The sequence below is a fragment of the Alligator sinensis genome, unplaced genomic scaffold, assembly GCF_000455745.1.
Source record: "Alligator sinensis unplaced genomic scaffold, ASM45574v1 scaffold1664_1, whole genome shotgun sequence".
Taxonomy (NCBI): Eukaryota; Metazoa; Chordata; order Crocodylia; family Alligatoridae; genus Alligator; species Alligator sinensis.
In genome coordinates this window covers 1-9,582 of record NW_005843801.1, presented here as the reverse complement: position 1 = coordinate 9,582, position 9,582 = coordinate 1, and the positions used below count along the sequence as shown (strand labels likewise).

Here is a 9,582-nt window from a genome sequence, read left to right as displayed (position 1 = left end):
GAGCTCCAAGCAGTGCTCGGTGTCGCTGTGCGGGAATTAACAGAAGGTCCACGTCCTAGAAGGCCCATCTATATTTATAGCGACTCCTGGATGGTAGTAGAAGGATGTACTAAATGGCTACCCCAAGGAATAAGGAGGACTTTAAAAGATGAGGACACGACTTTTGGAGCCACGAAGAGTGGAAAGCCTTATGGGAGTCAGCCCAAGATGTACTTCCTCTACGCATCTGACATGTGAGTGCAGCACATGGAAATAAGGCAGGAGAAGGCCCAGAGGCAAAGTGGAATAGGTGAGTTGATCAGCTAACAAGAGAGGAGAGCGCTGAAACCTTGTATGTTAAAGAAAAAGATAAAGTAGCTAGTCCATAGTTACCCAATTCCTCCTCCCACTGTACACCTGGGGAACAAGCGACAGAATGGCTACATCGACAACAAGGACACCCTGGGCGGGATAGAACCGCCTACCTGGCCATATCTTGGGGCATTCATGTAACTAAGAAAGCAGCACAAGAAACAGTCGACGTGTGCATCACTTGCCGTGAGGTAAAAATGCTACTAAAACCCTGCCCGACTGTCCCGTTGTCGTTACGTGAAGGAAAGGTAGCGAGGTAAGTGTGGCAATGTGATTTCACAGGCCCCCTCCCTCAGACTTCCCAAAAGCAACAGTATATGTTTGTAGCTGTAGAAGTTGTCACAGGAATGACATTTGCCCACTCCTCAGCAAGAGCTACAGCCCAGGTTACTTGTGCAGCACTGGAAACTTTACTAGCTGTGTATCCACCACCTATAGAACTACAGAGCGATAATGGCCCTCACTTCCGCACTCATCTTGTATACGACTGGACTGCAAAACATAGCATGCTATGGACATATCACATCCCATACCATCCGCAGTCTAACAGATTGGTAGAGCAAGCCAATGGCATCCTCAAATGCAATTTGTGGGTAGCTGCTGGCCCACCTCTTAAAGACTGGGACTTGCACCTGGATCAAACTATCAATTGGGACAATAACCGACCCCATCCAGGAGGTAGCCCGACTGGACTGCAAAACATAGCATGCTATGGACATATCACATCCCATACCATCCGCAGTCTAACAGATTGGTAGAGCAAGCCAATGGCATCCTCAAATGCAATTTGTGGGTAGCTGCTGGCCCACCTCTTAAAGACTGGGACTTGCACCTGGATCAAACTATCAATTGGGACAATAACCGACCCCATCCAGGAGGTAGCCCGATGCAACAGGCCTTTGGATTGGGTGGTCCCTGTGAGCCGGCAGTAGAGCAACCTAGGGGTGGTGACCCGGGAAAGCTCCAGGCAGGAGATTGGGTAGTAGTGAAGCATCGTCAAGGAGATAAATGGGAGGGGACACTATTAGCAAAAGGTATGCATAATACATGGTGGGTATTTAAGTCAGATTCACCTAACAGGAGCCAAGCTCCTTGTTGTCATGTTCCTACAGATTGGATCTGTCCACAAGTGCAGCCATAACCATTTCTAATTGAGCCTGCCACTGAAGACGAGTCCTGCTCTGTTACCTGTCTGAATCGACTGGCATCATGAAGTAGCGGACTTTTATGAATGTACTCTTTTTATTAATGCCTTGTTGTGTCTCCTGGGTAGGGCATGTCTACTATCCTTCTTATTACCCAGATACTAATGAACTTGCTCCTGAAGACCTCAAGGAGTGGCCTGACCCTGAAGAGCATCTCCCGGAAACACGTTCAGAAGGCCTTCACGCGGTCCAGCTGTAGTATCCATATTGGAAAAAACCCGCCACCCCGGAGCAAGTGAAGTCCTGGTCTCCGAGCAGAAGAAACAGGATAGTTGACTGGCAAGGTGGTAACTGTCAGTGCACCTGTGGCACCAGTTATTATCATGGGTTCATTCCCTACCTGAAGGCTGGAGTGGCTAACTGTGGGAGGGGAGGGGATTGTTGTAGCTCTGCTGGTTTGGGAGTTTGTTGTTACATACTTCCTGAGGGGAACCCCGTTGAGCTCACCGTCCCTGAGGTTGTGTACCCAATAGTGCGTTCTGCATCTGTTCAGCCTCTCGAGCCACAGCATTTTTGGGAGAAACTGCCCCCTCCCATCCCTATGGCTGACAACACTCTACAGTGATGATGTGAGGCCCACCAGGTAGGAGAGCGCATTACAGGTTGGAACAAATTTATTACATGGTTTGTGAATCATACCTATACAGAGGTGTGGTGGAATGGTACCCACGTCAATACAACCAGAAGGAGGCTGTATCCGCAAGTCTCCACCACTTATCCTCATCCTTTTATATCAGCGGGGTTCCTAAAGCAAATCAGTGCTATGATTCTGCCTGGACAATGCCATTTCATTAACCCGATAAAGCATCGTCCCCATGAGCGACAGTAGGAGCTCTTTTGCTCTCTGGCAGGTGAAACATGGTTACAAGCTCCCAAAGTAGGAAGGATAAATGTGATCTGTGAGAAAACAGGGTTTTCACTACTATCTCTGGCCATTCCCCCAGGGGAGGCCCCGACACTGCCCATGTATAACTCCACACCCTGGTGGAGGTCAAGAGTTAAAATCCCAGCCCTCCTAAATGCTTCGTTGTTCACTGCCCAAATATTGTTCAGTCCAGAACAATGGTATGTCCGAGCTACTTTTCCAAACTGTCAAAACTGGTCAGCAGGAGCTCGGGTAGCTGAAGGGTTGCTTAGATGAGAATGACCAGTCATTTTCCGTTCCATAAGTGCACTTAAGTCCCGCAGATGAAGAGATACTCCAGATTATCTTTGGGACAGACTTAACTCCGCTATGAATGTATGGAACTTGGATAAATTCCAGAAAAACACTGAAGGAGTAGCCAATCTCCAACAGGCGGTAGGGCTACTCGCTAGGGGAGGCATGTTCGAAGGAAAAATGTTAGAACACACTGACGAATTGCTAACTGATGTAAGATTAGAGACAGCTCGTCTTGCCCAAGTCATGATGGACACTGCTTTTAAAGCAGACAGAAATCAAACTTGGAGTAGTGCATGTGCACAAGTGCTCCAGTTATCACTGAATACGCATTTTCCTCAGATAATAAACAACGTTAAAAATAGAGAATGGCCCCCTGGCTTAGAGCAACATGGGATGCCTGCAACATGTAAAGAGAGATACCCCTATCAAAGTACCTGGATTACCACTTGGGAAGGCTGTGATAAAGGAAAATGTTCATTCCTGGTGCAGGGGGTAAAAGAGGGAAACTGGACCACTGCTTATTTGCTAAACACGGGGCTAGGAGGAGGATGCCTTTGGGACCGGAATCTGCATCACCCTGTATGGGAAAGTTACCCCTGATGGGCCTCAGTATGTAGCACAGTCCCCCTTAGTCCAAATTAGTAGCACCTTGATTGGATTAGGGACCCTATGGAGAGGCTGGCCTCTCAGCCCACTTAACATGACCTGCATATACGAGTTACCTAATGTGTCATATGTAACAATAGAGCAACGTGTTTGTTGGGAAGGACCAGGTCGTTTGCTGCATGCAAATGGTACCACCTGGATTTTATGCAATTCGTGTTGCTTAGGAGCTAAAAGTGGAGCCGTTGCTCTACTGCAATTAAGTAACCATACTATTGCCCTAAAATGGCCAGAAATTTCCTTTATGATACCCACTTCATGGGTATCAGTTGTAGACATGCCACGGTTAGAAAACTGGAATGAAGTGAAAAATAAGCTGCAAAGCCTTGAGGAAAAGGCTCAGCAAGGCACTCAGTTGGTTCTCCTTGCTTGAGAGGGTGGGCGAATAATCTGACTGTCAACGTGCCTGAGCCATGTAAATGGTATGATGTAATCTGTACTATTCGTGTGTCACCAAGTGCCACCTCAACTACGTGGCTAACCATCTTGAGCATCATAGTATTCTGCATTGCCCTAGTGGCAACAGCTAAACGGTGTTTTAATCATTGTTGTTGTAAATCTGTTCATGCTATGCAAGTTAAATGTATAGAGCCCTCATTTTCCTGATGTAATACATGGAGCTTTAGCATCTCAACTGTAGCCATTACAGTACTTCAGCAAGGGGTGGAGTGTGACAGCTGAAAAGTGTGCCTGTGTGATAAACGTGCTTGCTGAACGCTCTATGAAGATTATATCAAGTGTTTTTCTGTATTTGTTTAGCTGTTAAGCTATATGTTGTTGCTAAAAGCCTAGTTAAAGTCTAAGATGTAGTGAGGCCTTGTATAAAATAAGGCCTAGTAAATTTAGCAAAGCCTTGAAGTAGTAAGGCCCTGTGGCATAGTTAAAATTACCTTATCAAAGGAATGCAAGGCTTGTACTGCTATTGGTCAGTCTAAGGACAGTTGAAGTAAAAGGAATCTGGATTAGTTAGCTGTTGCCTGGATCAGTGGGCCCGTGGACCTCGAGGAGCCCAAGGACTGCATTCCAGGGTCCTTCCTGGTTCCCTTCGGACAGCGCTGTTCAGGGACACCTGACTTCGCTGAACTTTGTGGAAAGAGAAGCTTGCTGTATATCAGGCATCAGAGGGGACTGCCAATAAGTTGCCAACACGAATTGCTTTTGTCTATTATTTGTCTTGTTACTATGCGTAGTTGTGTTTTTGTTAAGTTAATAAATCTTTCTTACCTTTCTACCCCTGACCATAAACTCAATCCCGATCCCTCTGCCAGTGGATGGGACACCACGGTGCTGCCCATCGGACTACACCATGTTCCCATGCACAATGAGGGCCAGTGAGCAATAACCCTCCTACCAGAGACCCAAAATCTGTCATGGATTTTTCCCCATTGTTCCTGGAGGGGAGGAGAGGTGGAGGCTCTGAAGCATACAAGGTTGGGTGGGGAAACTATCTCGGAAAAAATGATCAAGGAACTGAACAAACAGGTGGGGGAGCATGAACTGACTGAAGAAATAAAAAGGATAGAAAAGGAGGATAGAGAAAGGGAGAGCCAAAACACCTAAGGGGGGAACCTGGGTAGTACCCCAGAAGAGGAAGGCAGTGATGGAAAGAGGTAGTTAGGATTTCAGTTCCTTTGACACATACTCTCTCACCTATAAACGTGCTGCATTTCACCCACAGGACACATTCATACTTTCTCCACCCTTGCACCAAAGAGGCATGACCTGTCACACGCTGCACCTCCTTTACCCCAGCTATCAGATTTAACCAAGAAAAGATACTCTACTTTCCAAGGCCACGGTTTTATTCAAAAGGGCAGGGTTGTTGCTGCACAGCAGGACACTGGTGTAATGCCTTGAGTGTGACCAGCTCCTGCTCCTGAGGGTTTGGGAAAACACCTGGATTGAGGGGAATTCTCTGGCGGGGAAGGGGTTGGGAAATCACAGAGGCATCGGCCCCCTGAAGGGTCTGGGCTCTGGTCTGTTTCCATTTCACAGAACTGGAGAGGACATAGATACCAACCACTGGCATATCCTCTTAAGCTGCGGGCCTTTATTAGCAAGGACCCTGCTATGGAAAATGGGATGAAGGGAAGGAGGGCAAAGTTGGGGGGAGGGTGGGATGCTGGTGCCGGGTGATGCAGAGTTCTGACGAGGGGCTAATCAGCAAAACCTGCCAAACTGGGCTCAGGGGGCGGCAGTGGGAGCTTGCACACGGGATGGGCATGTGCAGGCCTGGGAGAGGTGTGACGTGATGATGAGGAAAGGCGAGGTCAAGGTGGAAGGCAGGGAACTGCTTCGCCAGCAATGTGCCCCCTTCCTGCAACTCAAGAGCCTCACATACTAGGACCCTGGGACCAGGAGTGAGGACAAAGCTGCAAGTTAGCTGAAGACAGTCCCTGGGTGTCAGCTGGAGCCAGCTGTCTTTGGGTGGCCACTCTACTGTGAAAGCACTTCTCCCCCTGGGAGCACTAACTGCTTTCAGAAAATGATGGGGATGGCACAGGCTTCAAGGCAAGGCTCATCATCTCACAGGTTCCCCCAGCATCCGTGCTGGCCTCTGCCTGAGGAGTTTCTTTCCAACCCTTCCCCTCAAACTTTGGGGGCTAGCCTCTATGTCATTTGGGTTGTGCAGTGCCCTAGAAGGGCCAAACGATAGGTGAACTATGGTTGCAATCCACAGGCATGAGTCCGCTTGCCTGGATGCAGACACTGGGGGGTGCTGAGCAGGTAACCATCCCCAAATCCTTCCTGCATTGCTGGCAAAATTATGGATCCTCCTGGAAGTGGAGGCACTCTTGCTGGGCCAGTTTTGAGGAGTGGGGGAAGCTCTTTCCATACTGCGAGCACCAATGTGGCTTTTCTTCTGTGTGGCTGAGCTGATGCCAAGCCAGGTGCCAGAACTGGGGGAAGCTATTCCCACTCTGAGCACCAATGTGGCTTCTCCTACATGTGGATGAGCCGGTGTTTGGTCAGGTTGAAGGTGTGAAGGAATCCTCTGCTCTTTCTCTGTCCTCAGGCCTGAGACCTCCCATCCCCCTCCTCGTGCTGCAGAGGCCCATCATTTCAGGTCCCCACCGAGGTCCCTGCTGGGCCTGTTCGGGGAGGCTGGGCCCTCCACCTGGGGATTCTGATGCCTTTCGAAAAGATTGGTGTCTCAGCTGGGTTTCAATATTTCCTGCTTCTGGTTGGAGCCAGGTGATGGGATCAAAAATGGTATTTAAGGGTCAGGTCACTTGGTCTAGGTGAGGACTGCTTCTGGAGAGACATTTTTGGAAACACCAACTGAAGCATGGGCCTCCAGAACCCTCTGGATGGACATACAGATAGCTTTCCTGAAATGTAGCCAGTAAATCAGAGCAGGCGTTCCAAGGGCCCGGGCCGTGAAGGGTTGGCTACTGGTCTGCAGGAGGGCTGGCTGCCAGACCAGAAGCGACTGCACACTGGCAAACTGCGGACTGGAAGTGACCCACATACTGTGCACCGGCAGCCACCATTTTTTATACTGTACGCGGTATAAAAATGGGTTGGCTGCCTGCCCACAGTATGCCGGTCACTGCTGCTTCGCAGTTGGCCGGTGCGCGGTCTCTTCCGGTCCACATTTTGCCGGTCCTCAGCATAAAAAGGTTGGGAACCCCTGAATTAGAGTTATGTCCCTTTAGATTTGTATCACAAGGGCCAACGAGCCGATTCTGTTTGGGTCAAGTTGGTTTTCTTTCAACACGTTGTTTTGCATTCCTTCCTCCCCCTCTCCCTCTTTAAGCAATAAAGCTATCTGTCAAGGCACTCTTGCTGGGCCAGTTTTGAGGAGTGGGGGAAGCTCTTTCCATACTGCGAGCACCAATGTGGCTTTTCTTCTGTGTGGCTGAGCTGATGTCAAGCCAGGTGCCAGAACTGGGGGAAGCTATTCCCACTCTGAGCACCAATGTGGCTTGGCATTGTATAGCCCCTTTGCTCGGCTGTCTAAGAAGGGCATGGCTTTTTTACTTTCCTCCCATGCAGGAGGCTACTAGTGAATGCTTCAGGCTAAAAGACGCACCCCAAAAAATCACAGTACGCTGAGCACCCCTAAGGTCAACAAGTTCTGTGTACCCCGGGTGGTACGGAGCCCTTTCAAAGACCAAGGTCCTTGTGGTGGCAGCGGTTACCCCAGGCTTGTGGGTATGCTCCCGGAAGGGCCTTGGCCAGATGCAGGCTCCCCAGGGGAGCACCTGAAGCATGGTTTGGTGGGGCACAGGGAGGCGGGTAGCTCAGCACAGAAGCGCCCTCTACTGGCCCACCACAGGTCTGCCCTCATTCTGAGTACTGATGTGGCTGCTCCCCCATGTGGACAAGCTGGTGGCAGGCCAGGTTGGAGGACTGGGTAACGCTTATCCCATTCCTCTCAGCACCAATGTGGCTTCGCTTTTGTCTGGAAGACCTGGTGCTGGACCAGGTGGGAAAACTGGTTAAAGCTCTACCCACAGTATCAGCATTGATATGGCTTCTCCCCTGTGTGGATGAGCTTGTGTTTGGTCAGGGTGGAGGATCGGGTGAAGCTCTTCCCACACTCTGAGCACTGATGTGGCTTCTCCCTTGTGTGGGTGAGCTGGTGCTGGGTCAGGCTGGAGCAATGGGTGAAGCTCTTCCCACACGCCAAGCACTGGTGTGGCTTCTCTTGCGTGTGAATAAGCTGATGCTGGGTGAGGCTGCAGCGCTGTCTGAAGCTCTTCCCACACTGTGAGCACTGACGTGGCTTCTCCCCTGTGTGGATGAGCCAGTGTTGGGTCAGGCTTGAGGATCGGGTGAAGCTCTTCCCACACTCTGAGCACCGATGTGGCTTCTCCCCTGTGTGGATGTGCTGATGCTGGGCCAGGCGGGAGGACCGAGTGAAGCTCTTCCCACACTCTGAGCACAGATGTGGCTTCTTTCCCATGTGGATGAGCTGGTGTTGGGTCAGGTGGGAGGGTCGGGTAAAGCTCTTCCCACACCCTGAGCATTGATGTGGCTTCTCTGATGTGTGGATGAGGCGGTGTTTGGATAGGTCAGAGGATCGGGTGAAGCTCTTTCCACACTCTGAGCACTGATGTGGCTTCTCCCGTGTGTGAATAAGCCAGTGCTGGGCCAGGTCGGATGTCTGTCTGAAGCTCTTCCCACACTCCGAGCACTGATGTGGTTTCTCCCCTGTGTGGATGAGGCGGTGTCTAGTCAGATTGGAGGATTGGGTGAAGCTCTTCCCACACTCTGAGCACCGATGTGGCTTCTCCCCTGTGTGGATGTGCTGGTGTTTGGTCAGGTAGGAGGACAGGCTAAACCTCTTCCCACATACCGAGCACTGATGTGGCTTCTCCCCTGTGTGGATGTGCTGGTGTTTGGTCAGGTAGGAGGACAGGCTAAACCTCTTCCCACATACCGAGCACTGATGTGGCTTCTCTGGCAAGTGAATTAACCTGTGTTGGGTCAGGGTGGAGAGCCGTCTGAAGCTCACTTCTTCCCACACGCTGAGCACTGATGTGGCTTCTCCCCTGTGTGGATGAGCCGGTGCTGGGTCAGGTGGGAGGACAAGTGGAACTTCTTCCCACACTCGGAGCACTGATGTGCCTTCTCCCCTGCGTGGATGAGGCGGTGTCGGTTCAGGTTGGAGGACTGGGTGAAGCTCTTCCCACACTTGGTGCATATGTGGAGCTTCTCCCCAGTGTGCCTTATCTTGTGAAGAGCCAGGAGTGATGGGCAGTTCAGGCTTTTCTGGACTTCAGGACAGGGGTGGGCTTTGCCCCAGTGAACAGCAGTGAGCTCCGGCTCTTCCCTGAGTCCCTCCCCACTGCCTTGGCTTGGATGCAGTGCCTCTTTCCAGTGGCTCTTTAGGTTTCTCAACTCCACACATTCTTCCCTGCACCCAGGGCTCTTTTGGGCTTCTGCCCCTTCTCCACTCTCATGCCCAACTGGAGATGGTACCTGGTACACTGCCACATTCTCCTTCCGCTTTTGGGGCCTCCCTGGACTCTTGTGCCATTGCTCTTTCTCGAGTCTCAGGGAGTCCATCGCACCCAAATTCCCTGGGGAAGTCCACGGTGGCTCCAGTTCTGCAGGACTCTGCTCCTCAGCTCTGCTCAACAGCCAGGCACCTGCTGCATGGGAACGAGAAACTGCAGATTAGCCTTTACCAAGCTGGCAAAAAGCAAACACTGCTATTTCTTCTGCTGAGATGGGCCTCAGAGCAGGCCT

At 50.8% G+C, this 9,582-nt stretch overlaps 1 pseudogene; it reads right to left on the bottom strand.

The window, feature by feature from the left end:
- Positions 1-7,174: 7,174 nt before the first annotated feature.
- Positions 7,175-9,482, bottom strand: LOC102384265 (annotated as a pseudogene).
- Positions 9,483-9,582: the final 100 nt, after the last annotated feature.